A 12,827-nucleotide genomic window follows, 5' to 3' on the forward strand; every position below is an offset into this window, starting at 1 on the left:
TGCAGGAATGTGCAATTTAACCATTGACGTATAAATGCTTCTAATTTAAAGCATGGAATTTGTGGATTATCAATGTGTGGCACAGGAAACGTGCCTTAGTGTTAAAATTATAACACTCTTTTAATATAAACGTTGTGAAGTAAAACTTTCTGGGCTTCAGTCCATCTATTGCTTCGAAACCACATAAATATCCTTCAGGCTTTTAAACAAAAGATCTTTTCCTGATAAGAAATCCTGTCTCTGGAAAAAGTTCTCAATTTAGATCAGATTGGACCCCTCCATCGTCCACTTCCTGAAGACCGTCAATCACTGACTGCTCCACTCAGCACTACCTACCTCTCCCCACCCAGAGCGCCACACTTCCTCTGCTCCCCCGACCCATCCTGGCAACCCTGCATGCAACCTGCAACTGTCTGTGTGCACCCCCTTTGTTTACAGGGTAGCCCGCCTTTATTTCAGTCAGAAAACATCTTCCACCCTTATGTCGTCTACATTCACTACGTCAGACATTAACTTCTTTATGCACTTCCTGCTTTTACTTCATCTACATAAGGTTGCTGTAAGGCTAGGGTTGGGGGTGAAGGGGCAATAGGTGTAAGAATGTAGCTTTAGAAAGTAAGGGGGCCTGCAGGGGGGGTCTCCACCTGGGATCTATGTGATTATTGCGACCACTATTATTACGACAGCCGAAAATGCTGACTTTTTTGTTGTTAATTTGACTGTGTGAAAGTTAGAAGAAGTGAAGGACTGAAGAAGAGGTAAAAGCAACCAAGGTAATTGTATTGCGAAGTGAATGCAAAAGTGAAGTCAACCGGAAATGTTTTCTTGTAATGGTAGTGCGGCAATCGACCTGCAGTGTATTACGCTTTCTCTCTTTGTCAAATGATCTGATATTCCGTAGGGTGAAGCTGCACTTTCTATGAGTAATCCATATATACATCTACATGCATGTATGAATGTATATCGAGGTTTTGTGAAGCACATAACTTGGGCAGGAAGCAATGGAGCACTGTAGTGGGTGAAGTGAAGGGGGAATGAAAGGAGAGGGCCAGAAGTGAAGGGAAAACGAACAGAAAGATGATGTCTCGTGTCAGGTGGTCTACCAGTTATGCACGCGTCACTCGCCTTTAGTAAACACTTTAAGGTTTTGTTTACAGGTAAGTGCATACTCCAGAATATGCAAACGTGGGTGGAGCCACACACATTTTCTACCTAGACCCTCCCTCGAGCGGGCTAATCTGTCAAATTGCAGAGGCGTTGCTAGGGGGGCTGAGCTGGCTATAGTCTGCGTCTTTTGGTTGCAGCCCCGGATAGAAGCTCAGGGGCTACAACCAAAAAGCTAGCTAGCTCCTAGTCCCGACATTAGCGTAGCCCCCGATCTTTTCCAGACTTCGCAACACCCCTGCGTGCTTGCGCTCTTTTCTTACCTTCGTTTCGCAAGACACCATCAATCTTCTTTTTCCTTTCCAGAGACCCACGCTCCTGCATGCGTCTTTTCTTTTGGGAAAAAGGACGGGCAGCGTCCACAATTAAGTCCTTAGATAGCGACCGCTTCTTCTTGTTCCTCACAGGTCTGGATGGTTCAGCATCAGTGGAAACATCACCTTACGGCAAAGCCTTTCTCATAACCTCTTGCACTGGCCATGCTCCCTTCAGTCCTTTGGGAAGATGGCGGGCTGCTTGCAGTAGGGGAGAATCCTCTTCCGCACATGGGATCAGTCACTCAAAGCTCCTCTAGAATACTCTCTCCATGTCCTGTGGCCTTGACCTAGCATAGTCCTCTGGAATTGGGGTTTCACCACTGGTTCCTCAAGCAGTGCTACTCTGTCTAGGTGCCATTTGCATCCATCCTCTCTGCATGGATCATTGGTTCCTTGGCTTACTAAAAATGAGGGTGCACAGTCCTTCTTGGACGTCGATTCTCCTTATTTCCAGAGGCGTAGACATGATAGGGCCCATGCCAAATCTGTAAATTCCCACTCAGCAGTCGCTTAATGTCGCTCCGGTGGACCCAACTACAGTAGCTTCAGGCCCCACTTGTTAGACAATCCTGGCTACGCCTCTGCTTATTGCCCATCATCATACCATTGTTTCCTCTCTGTCCTATGCTGTTTTCATTTACCACACTACATCTCTCAAGTCTATCACAGTGCTCTTGCTCACTTTAGACCGCCATGATGAAGAGTGTGGCTGCAGTCTTCCGACCCCTCATTATGTGAAACGGAGACACACCAGAAATGGCATCGGGCGTTAGCCAGTGCACTGCTACAGCTGCCATTGTGTTGTCGAGTAGATCTGTGCCTGACTCCAGTGCTAACTGGATGCACCCTTTTATAAATCTGCTAGCCCGCTTGCCTGATCTGTTTACTTGTGAGAGGATTAGGGCTGCCTTTATCTGCTTTATCGTATGATCAGGAGGGATCTCTTAATGTCCATTGTTTGTGGCCATTTCCCTTGTTAGCTCTGCCCTCATGAGTAATGATTTCCGAGTTCTTATCATGTTAGCAGTGGTCATTGGGTACAAAGAAAACCTTTGTCCATGGATAGAAGCTGTCTACTATGACTAGGCCAGACCTGTCTTTAACCTGCATTGCTGGCTATGGGCCTCTGAAATTCGGGCCTATTGTATTCCATGCTTCCAAAAGCACGTGGGCCTTTATCAGTAGAGCTTGTCTGGCTTGCAACCTCTATCGCCGTTTGCACACCCATTGCAGTTCCTCAATGCTGAAACGACTTCTGCATTCATTTTGCCCACCAATCAGACTTGCATACTCTTCTTGTCAACATAGTCCCTAAAGGATCAGTATATGTCCTGTCAATGGTGATCTTCCTTTTTCCTTGGGGTGGCACTATTTTTCTGTTACGAAATAGCAGGCCGTTATCCATCTACAATTCAGGCGCAACCTTCCGGAATGGGCTTAAACCTTCACGGACTGTCCGTTCATCTAGTCCTCCACCTGCCTTTATTCATAGTGCAAATCAAGGCGTCGCAGGGTCCTGCTTCACACCCACCCTCCCCGCTACTTGCTTGTAGCCATGAATTTCTCTTCAGCATTATCATCTATAGAGGCAACCACACTTTCGCCCTTAAACACGTCATCAGCAGCGGTCTGGAGTGCAGTGCGAGGCATGCCGTCCACGTGTGAGCTTTTCCCCCCTGGAATGTGGAGAATTGTGACTGTATATTCCTGCTGCTTTATAGACATTCTAGCAAGTCTTGGCCTCTCCTGGACTCATTAGGTGTATGAGGGGTTTCTGTTCCATTACTAGGAAGGATGTGGTGCCCCACGTGCCATGAACACGGAGTGATTGCTGTTTAGTTATATTCGCCTGTGTTTTTATTAGTTTTGTCTAGCACTACTATGCCTACAGGCTCGTCTAATGCGCTACATAAATGAATATAAATAAATACGTTCAGCAGTATTTAACAGCCCAGACAGAAGCTAATATTTCCTTTTCAATGATAGAATCGTTCTGTTCCAGTTGCATCACCGTGTACGCTATGCCGCCTTGCTTCTGCGCCACGGTAGCGACCAAACCATTCTTTAGTGACAGTCTCATATTCACCATCTTAACCATTTTTCTTGGGCCTTTGGAACAAACTTTGCATAACATTCGGCCAATTATAAAAATGAAGTTATGTCCCGGTGCACCTACCACAATAGCCCTTAAAACATTTAATTTAGGTTTGATTCCTTGAGATGCAATGGCATAGCACAAATATTCCACAGCATCTGTCTTAAACATGCACTTGTCATGTTTGTATTAATCCGCATCGCTTCGGGGGCACACAGTACCTCCTGAGCCTCAGCAATGACTCGGGCTGTTGCTGGCCCTGTATGCTCCCCAAAGCAGGGGTAATTGCTAGTCGCATCCCAGGGTTCTTTACTGGAGATGGGCTCTGGTGCATTGCCAATAATTCTATGGTGGCTGCTGCGGGTGGGTCGGAGTGCTGGGACTGGAGCCCAATGCTCTGGGCCAGAAGGCAAGTGGGGCAGGACAGGGGTGGGGGAAGGGTTTAGGATGTCTTGGGGCGGGGGGGTTGGCGGAGAGTGGGGGTTGTGGAGAGGCAACAGAGAGGGGTTCTCTGTTGCATCCCCACAATCAAGAATGTGGCACAGAAGAAGGGCCTCAGTGACTGGAGAAACTTGGGCGGTACACTGTGTTCTCGTCCACGTTCCAGCCACCTGATTGGCTGAGCACCCTCTCCAGGTGCAAATGCACTTTGTCATATACATAGTCAGGGGGAATCCATTGTGATCTACTACTTTTACACACTCAATCAAATAAGGAAAGTTACACCAATTTTCTTAAGCTCCATACAACAACCAAATAACTTACTTTATTGAAGTTATACCTTTACATTTGATTTTATATAAATTACTTGAAATACCCATAGTACTCTTTGTGATTCAAAATATCCCCAATACATATTTACGCATGTTTACATATTACTCACTGCATATATCCCTATACTGTTCATTGTAATATCCTAAGTCCTTCGTTGTAGTTGACATATGTGTATTTTAAGTCCTATCTTAAAAGTGTATCTTCTTGTCTTGAATTAATTTATCTCATGCTGTTTGTGTGCACTCTAACACCACGCCAACATTTCTCTTAGTGTTACCACATCGGCATCCACTGGTTCTGATACAGAAGTGTTTACTTGTGTAAAATCGCAATCTCATTGCTATCCTTATGGCGTTTTTGTACACATCACCATTTTCATCAGCTGCCAAGCCTGGCCCAGAGTTAATCTCTGTGAATATTCTCTACCTCTATAGACCCATTGCATTCATCAGCATGGCCTTTTTCACCACTTCAGCATAATTTGCTCCTCTCTGGGCCTCCACGTATGTAGGGAATAACGTTAGCCAGTGTGCCCACTGTGCCAGTGGCCGACCTTGTGGGGTAAAATATAACGCCTGAATGCCAGAAATGAAGAGGCCAGAGTAATTTGAAGGAACTGGCTAAGGTTGAGTCCCATTGAAGTCTAAGGCCAGCACAGAAATGGTGATGTCAGACATGAGGCCTATTGAACTAAACACAGGCCTAAATCCCAAATGAAGGAAAGTGTGCTTGGAAGTTCAAAAGTTTGAAGATATGCACAATGCATGTGAGCAAGGAAAAAGGAAGACACATGGCTGAAAGGAGGGTTTCATAGACTGTGAAAAGCCACCATTTGAAATGGAATTTGGAGAAATGGCAGCATGTGGCATCAAATTTACATAATACCAGATTGTGATCCAGAAATCTAAAGTTAAGCCAAGTTTATTGCATTTATAAAAAATAAAAGAACCTCCTTTTCCTCATCCCAAATGACAGTATGCAAAGAGAAGTGCCCACTTGGTTTCAAGGTGAACATGGTTTTCTCATATAACTGGCCTGTGTATGGACAATCCAGAAGTGATACTCATGTCCTTTGCAACTGTGAGATTAAGGAAATACATTACACATGGACAGAAGGCCTGGATGTCTTATAAAATGCTTCATGTAACATTCATTGTGTGTGAGTTAAAAGCCATTCCTTGCAGAATTGTACATTCAGCTGGACATTTCTACTGAACTGAAACCTCAAAGACCTTTCCTCAGGTTGTCCCAGGGATGGAGGTCTGGTTGTCAACAATCTATCAGGTTCATTGCTTAAAAATACAAAGAAATACATAGCCCGAGATGTGGACCACAGTGGAAATAGATAAAGTCCTGCCGTTTATTTTCAGCAGAAGCCACCTTGAGGCCCCAACTCCCATACAATGTGCATTAAGCTATAGCCAGGACCCTTGGGAAGCCAAAGAGGGATAGGCAAAGATAAACATGAGCCAGCATCTGACTGGCCACATGTTTGAGGATAAATGAGACCTAAAAAAAAGGTGGGGACTAGGAGAGTGAGTGAGGTCTGTGAGGCAGGGTTTTAACTAATAGAAAAATATATTTTATTGCATTAAGAGCGCATCCTATATGCCACAACGCCCCCGTTTGAGACTTTTATTTTTAGATTTGAAAGTTGGTGTGAGGGTGAAGGACAAAATTAATGTTTTTATGATGAAGTGTCATATTTTTCACTGATGCAACTCCTAATTAAACAAAGAAAAACTGTATCTCTGCATAGCAAGGGCATGCCAACTTCGGATTAGCATCATCAGATTTGCCTTAAAATTTAGTTCTTAAAAAGATATCCATACATGTAAAGATTCGAAAAATTGGGGTACTTGCCACATTGATAGATTTTCTGCGTTTAAACATGCAAAATCCACATGTCGGTTTGGGATGACAAAGCTTTCTCCTCCCTTAGCATTCCTAACCGACACCCCTCAACTCCTTGTCCTATTAGCACACAGGTGCGAGGTGGGTGGAGAGAATCAACCAATCCCTTCTGCAGGAATCATGACAAGTTTGTGAGTATTCTTTCATCTGCTTCTCACTGAGAGTGAGGTCCTGTTTCCACCCTCCTGGCCATCTGTTGTTCTCCTGCACATGTGGAGTTTGTGCCTGCCTGCTGACCATTCCATTAGGTAGGTGCACTTTCTGTGCATTACTGCACCTCCAGGGGAATAATTGATGCTGAAAAATCGAAATTCGAAAAAAACAGAGAAAAAAAACGAAATTTGCATAAAATTGCTGGAAAGGACTGTTTTATTTGGCATTTTCATTGTGCTGCCATTTTTTGAGCTTTTTAATACCTGGAGCTGCCTTGCTATCTTGAAAGCACAAGTTTTTTTTCCCACTTTTGCCTGCTTATTTGACTGTTTTTGGTCCTTCCAAGATGGCGGCCGTGGTTTTCTTTGTTGTGTAGGCAGGCTGTGCTGAACCACCTCTCCCTGTGCTGCACTCCCATTGGTTGCTGAGTGTTTTCTTCCATCCAATCAGGGACCGGCAGGCTTCAGCCAGCCCTCTCAGCAAAGCCCACTGGCTTGAAGTGGTTTCTTTCATCTGCTTCTCACGGAGAGTGAGGCCCTGTTTCCACCCTCCTGGCCATCTGTTGTTCTTCTGCACATGTGGAGTTTGTGCCTGGCTGCTGACCATTGCATTAGGTAGGTACACTTTCTGCGCATTACTGCACCTCTAGGGGAATAATTGATCCTGAAAAATTGAAATTTGAAAAGAAATGGAAAAAAAAACGAAATTTGCATAAAATTGCTGGAAAGGACTGTTTTATTTAGCATTTTCATTGTGCTGCCATTTTTTGAGCTTTTTAATACCTGGAGCTGCCTTGCTATTTTGAAAGCACAAGTTTTTTCCCCACTATTGCCTGCTTATTTGACTGTCTTTTGGCCCTTCCAAGATGGCCGCCGTGTTTTTCTTTGTTGTGTAGGCAGGTTGTGCTGAACCACCTCTCCCTGTGCTGCACTCCCATTGGTTGCTGAGTGTTTTCTTCCATCCAATCAGGGACTGGCAGGCTTCAGCCGGCCCTCTCAGCAAAGGCCCACTTCTAAGTCCCCTGTCTGCTCCCTGTCCGCTTCCGGAACGCTAATTGGGGCTCTCCCTGCACCTTAACCACAATGATGCAGCCATCTCACTCCTCTAAGAAATCCGGACTGCCTTGACTTTGCCTTCTCCAGAACTATGGGTTAGTTCCCTCCTTATGTACTCACTCCTACTGCCGTTGACTATCACTGTTCTTTCTGCTTGTTACTCCCATGTTGTCATCCTGATGCGCAGTACTTCTTAAAACCCTTTGCTAACATCTGATTCCAAGATTGAAAAGTCAAATCTTGCTGTTTTTGCTTTGTGCGAAAAGTCAAATCTTGCTGTTTTTGTTTTGTGCTAAAAAGTCAAATCCTGCTGTTTTTGCTTTGTGCTAAAAAGTCAATCTCCATCCTCTCCTCGCTTCCACCCCAATGGCGTTTTCTGTTTCTCCTATCTTTTCCAACTGCTTCTTCATTGACTATCCTTCCCTTCTCACTAAGTCTGGTGGGAAGAAGTTCAAAAAGGATATCTTGGCCTCTAACCCTGGTCTTCCTATCACCGACACCTACTCCAATGCTTCCGCCAAACAGACCTCCACAGGCATCCTCTTTGTCGTTCCTTCGCCAGATCTATGGACTCCTCATATGGTCTCGGTGCTCTGACCTATCTCCTCCTCTCCCATTAATGGTGGCACTCGCTGGGAAGTTCTCATGGCCTCCTTCGACTCCTCTAAAGTCATCATTAATGTCTACCTAAATGGCACTGTCATGGTCCAAGGCTCTCAGGCCAATCTCCTCCTCTTTGATAGGCGCTTCCCTCGCCTCATCAATTTCCTCTCATCTCCTGCTGTCCCCTCCTCTCCCCCCTTGGCTACCTTGCCCTCTCTCTGCTCCTCCTCCTCTGCCCCTCCTAGGGCTCTTTCTCCTCCGCAGGGCATACCTCTGATCTGTACCCCTCCCCGGAAGGTCTTTAAGGCTGGCAACCTTCTTCATATTGCCACTCTCAACTCTCGCTCTGCTGTCAAACACTCCTCTGACATCTGCCACCTCCTTGAATAACTAGACCTTGATGTCCTTACTCTTACTGAGACATGGTTCACAGCCAGCTCTGTCACGAGCTTTGATACTCTCCTCCCAGATGACTACAAGATCCTCTCCGCACTCAGATCCTCCCGGTCTGGTGGGGAGTAGCCCTGATCTTTCCTGAGTGGATTCCTGCCTCTATCATTCCCACTCAGACCTACTCCTCTTTTGAATGCCTTGTCTGTAGGCTTTCTTTCTCGCCTACCCATGCTCTTACTGTGGTTACCATCTACCGGCCTCCTGGTCAAATCACCTCATTTCTCTCTGAGTGGGCAGACCTATCCTCCTCCCTCCTGGCCTCTACCACTCAACTCCTCCTCCTCAGTGACCTCAAAATACATTTAGACTCTCATTGCTCCTCCTCTGTACTCTTCCGTGACCTCTGTGACTCACTCTCCCTGTCCATCCTCCCCTCTGGCCCGACTCACTCTGCAGGTCACACACTCAATGTCTTGATCTCCTCTGACCTCCCCCTCTCCATCCCTCTGACCACTCCTCTCTCCTGGAGCGATCACTCACTCCTCTCCTCTCAGTTCTTTCTCTCTTCCCCCAAGCCAAACCTACCCCAACACTGCCACCTACTTTCTCAGACATCCGGCCCATGAAGCGTGTGTCAGTTGAGGCTTTTGCCGCCACTTTCTCTCCCCCTCCACCTTTGGCTGTCTCACATCCTGACACAGCCCTGTCTCTGCTCCACTCTTCAATTTCTGATATGCTTGATGCTCTTGCCCCTGTCATGAGGATCCGTTTGAAGTCCAAAGCCAAGTGCAATTCCTGGTATGACTCTGACCTAGCTACACTTAAACGTAAGTGTAGGGTGGCTGGGAGGAAATGGAGGACTTCCTGTTCATCCTCTGACAAACTGGCCTGTCGCCTGCTACAAAGGCAATACCAACTCTCTATCCTCACCAAGAAGAGAGTTCACATTCAAGCTTGTGTCTCTGCGGCATCTAAAAACTCGGCCGAACTCTTTAAAATCTGCAAGGAGCTGGCCAACCCTGCTGCAGTCTCTACCCCGCCTGTTGCCTCTCAGGCTCTTTGCAATGCCCTTGCCTCTCACTTCATTTAAAAAACCCAGGACATCCTGTCCACCCTCTTCACCCACTCCCCTCCTCTCCCCTCCCCTCCCCATCTGTGCTTGCTGACCCTCCTTTAGCCATCCCCCCACCATCCTTCTCGTCCTTTCCTCTTTTCTTTTTGAGGTCGCTAGACAAGTCCGATCTATGAAAGCTTTGTCAAAACAGGTTCATCCCTGTTCCTCTAAAACCATCAAGGACCACATTGACACCCTCGTTCCGGCCCTTGCTGATTTTTGCAACCACTCCTTTGCCTCGGGATCCTTCCACTCCACTCTGAAGCACTCCTTTGTGCATCCTCTTCTCAAGAAACCCACAGCTGATCCTTCTTGTCCAGCTAACTATCGCCCAATTTCCTAACTATCGCCCAATTTCCATTACTCCCTTTCTTGGCAAACTCCTGGAAAAGTTGCCCATCTCTCAGCTTAACCTTCATTCTAATTCTGTTGGCTGTCTCCATGACCACCAGTCTGGCTTCAGAGCTACCAGAAGCAAGGAAACTACTCTCCTGAACATCCGTGAAGATCTGCTCTCCAACCTTGACGCTAACATTCCCTCTGTCCTCATCCTCCTCGATCTCTCTTCTTCCTTCGACACGGTCAACCATAGCATCCTGCTCAACCGTCTCTGTGAAAACCTGGGTATCACTGATCAGGCTCTGGCCTGGCTGACCTCTTTCCTCTCAGATCGACCCTCCCAGGTCCAACTTGGGTCCTTCCTTTCATCTATCTTCCTCTCTACTTGTGGTGTTCCCCAGGGGTCTAACCTCTCGCCTTGGCTTTTCAACCAATACCTGGCAACTCTCGCCCACTGCATTGCCACTTTCTGCTCAAATTTCCAGTGCTACACTGACAACACTCAACTCATTTTCAGGCTGCCCTCTGCCACCTCCTCTCCCTCTCTCATCTCTGATTGCCTAACTGCCATTCAAGATTGGTGTGCCGCCAATGATCTTTGTCTGAACGCCAGCAAGACGGAGATTCTCCTCATCGGCACACCTTCACTATCCTTTCTCCTCACTCTCTGGCTGGCCTCCCTTGGCCCCCCTCCTACCCCCACCTGCGAGGCTAAGCACCTCAGGGTCATCTTTGACTCACCCTTTCCTTCTCAGCCCACATCTCTGAGGTCTCTAAAAAGTAAAATTTCCGACTGCACCTCCTCAGAGGTACTCTGCCTTTCCTCTCCTTCCCCCAGAAGCTCATGGTATCCCAAGCTCTGGTTCTCTCAAGCGTGGACTATTGTAACAGTATCTTTCTAAATCTACCTGCCTCCACCCTCCGCCCTCTGCAACTAATCCAGAACAGGACTGCAAGACTTGTCCTTGGCCTCAAGCCCTGGGATCGTATCTCTCCAGCCCTGAAATCTCTCCATTGGCTCCCAGTGGATGCAAGAATTACATTCAAAACCCTCTGCATTGTCCACAAGGCTTTCTGGTGCCTGGGTCCAAAATACCTTCAGCTATACCTCCGCAAATGCCTCCCCTCTCGAACTCTTCCCTCCTCTACCTCCAACTCCCTCAGGGTCAGTCGTTTTTCAAAGAAACGAGCTGGGGGTAGATCTCTGTCTTCGGCTGGGGCCTCCCTCTGGAACAGCCTCCTTGCCACTCTGAAACTTGAGGAGAACCATCTCCGGTTCCGGAAGTACCTCAAGACCTTCCTTTTTTCTTCTGCCTTCGCTCCTCTTCTCCCCTGCTGATCTGTTCTATCTTGGCACTGTGCACCTGGCCACCCTCTGTCCTCCGGGCCTAGGTGCCTGCTCACCCTGCCAACCTCCCGCACTGCCTCCGGGCCACCCCTTGCACTGGGGTCTGTATCTGTACCCATCCAGCCCCCCCTTTTCTTCCTGCACTTATCAGACCTACCCTGTCTGCTGCCCTAAACCTAGCACTTGCAAATTGCTGGCTGCACTAAAACTGTTTGTTGCCTTTATTATTTATTTATTGTTATTTATCTGTTTCTCCTCTGCTTTGCACTTTCCACTTCTCCCCCTTCCATGCACTTTTCCCCTCCCCCTCTCCCATGCACTTGCGCGTTCTCAATATCACTGGGCCTAGTAAAATCGCTGTGTTGTTCTCCCGTATTCCCCTCCCTTGCCTTGTCACGCTCTGAAACACTTGTGTACTAGTGCGATAGAAATAAAATATCATATCATATGTCATTTGCCCTATAAGAGGACCAGTTTGCATCAGAACTGGACTTTTCCACTTTATTCTGGGAGGTAACCAGCTGCTGAACTCTTGTGAGAAACACCCAAGCAGAGAGGCCCCCAATCTTGCACTGGAGACAGGGACAAGGAGGCATAGAAGCTGACTGGGACCCCTAGGAAGAGCCAGAGGGGACTATCCTTGACTGACACCCTTGCTGTCCCAGAGGTGCCCTGCTGTTGACCGATGCCCGCTACAAGGCCTCTCCTGTAAGTAAAACTATCCCAAAGCCATAGACGGTGTAGGCCCTGCATTTTTCCCCAAGTATTGCTCTAGTTACTTCCCCATAGCAAAATACCCTGTTTGTCTAAGTAGATCCTTAGTATATTTAATTAAAGTAAATCAATAAATTCCCCTATAGAAATGTGTTTGTTAGAATTCAAAACTGACAAGCTCCTCCCAGTGTGTTTCGAGCTGGTATAGACATAAATATTTGATTGACTATTTGTAAGAAACCCCCTGACTTCAGTACAGAAAGGGGAGTCCTGAATTCCAAAGAATGAATCCCAAAACCCTGTTTCAAAGGGAGTGTGCATGGTGCAAAACGAAATTCCCCATTGACGCCCTTTCATTTTAAATTAGAAGTGTGAAGCCTTGTATTTCCTTTGCATGTGTGGTGGAAAAAACAAAATTGCCCCTTTGTTCCCTTTGTGCTCTGACCCAAACCACAAGGTCCTGCCTTTTTTTATGTGTTGCAAAAGATTGTTTCCATTGCTTTTCTTTCCCTCATATTGCATCTTTAGTAATAAGTGAAAAACAATGTTTCCCATGGATCGCCATGTCCAACGAGTGCATTTTTCTATCAGAACCCAAAACGATTTTCCCATCGTGTCCTCACTCCCTGCATCTTGCCTTTCAATCAAAGGGGTCATATTAAATTGAGGCCTGGAGGGTGGGGGTTGCTGGGAGAAAAATATTGATTCACATTAAGTCAGTTCTGTGGATTTTGTATTGTATTGAGAATGTTTTTTTTATTGGTTAAATCGAAATTCAATCTGGTGTAAGTTGTCATTGCATGTTTCAAAATTTCACCTGTTTTTTTTATATAACCGAGTCATA

Source organism: Ambystoma mexicanum, chromosome 7p, assembly GCF_040938575.1.
Source record: "Ambystoma mexicanum isolate Mex_15411 chromosome 7p, UKY_AmexF1_1, whole genome shotgun sequence".
Classification (NCBI taxonomy): Eukaryota; Metazoa; Chordata; class Amphibia; order Caudata; family Ambystomatidae; genus Ambystoma; species Ambystoma mexicanum.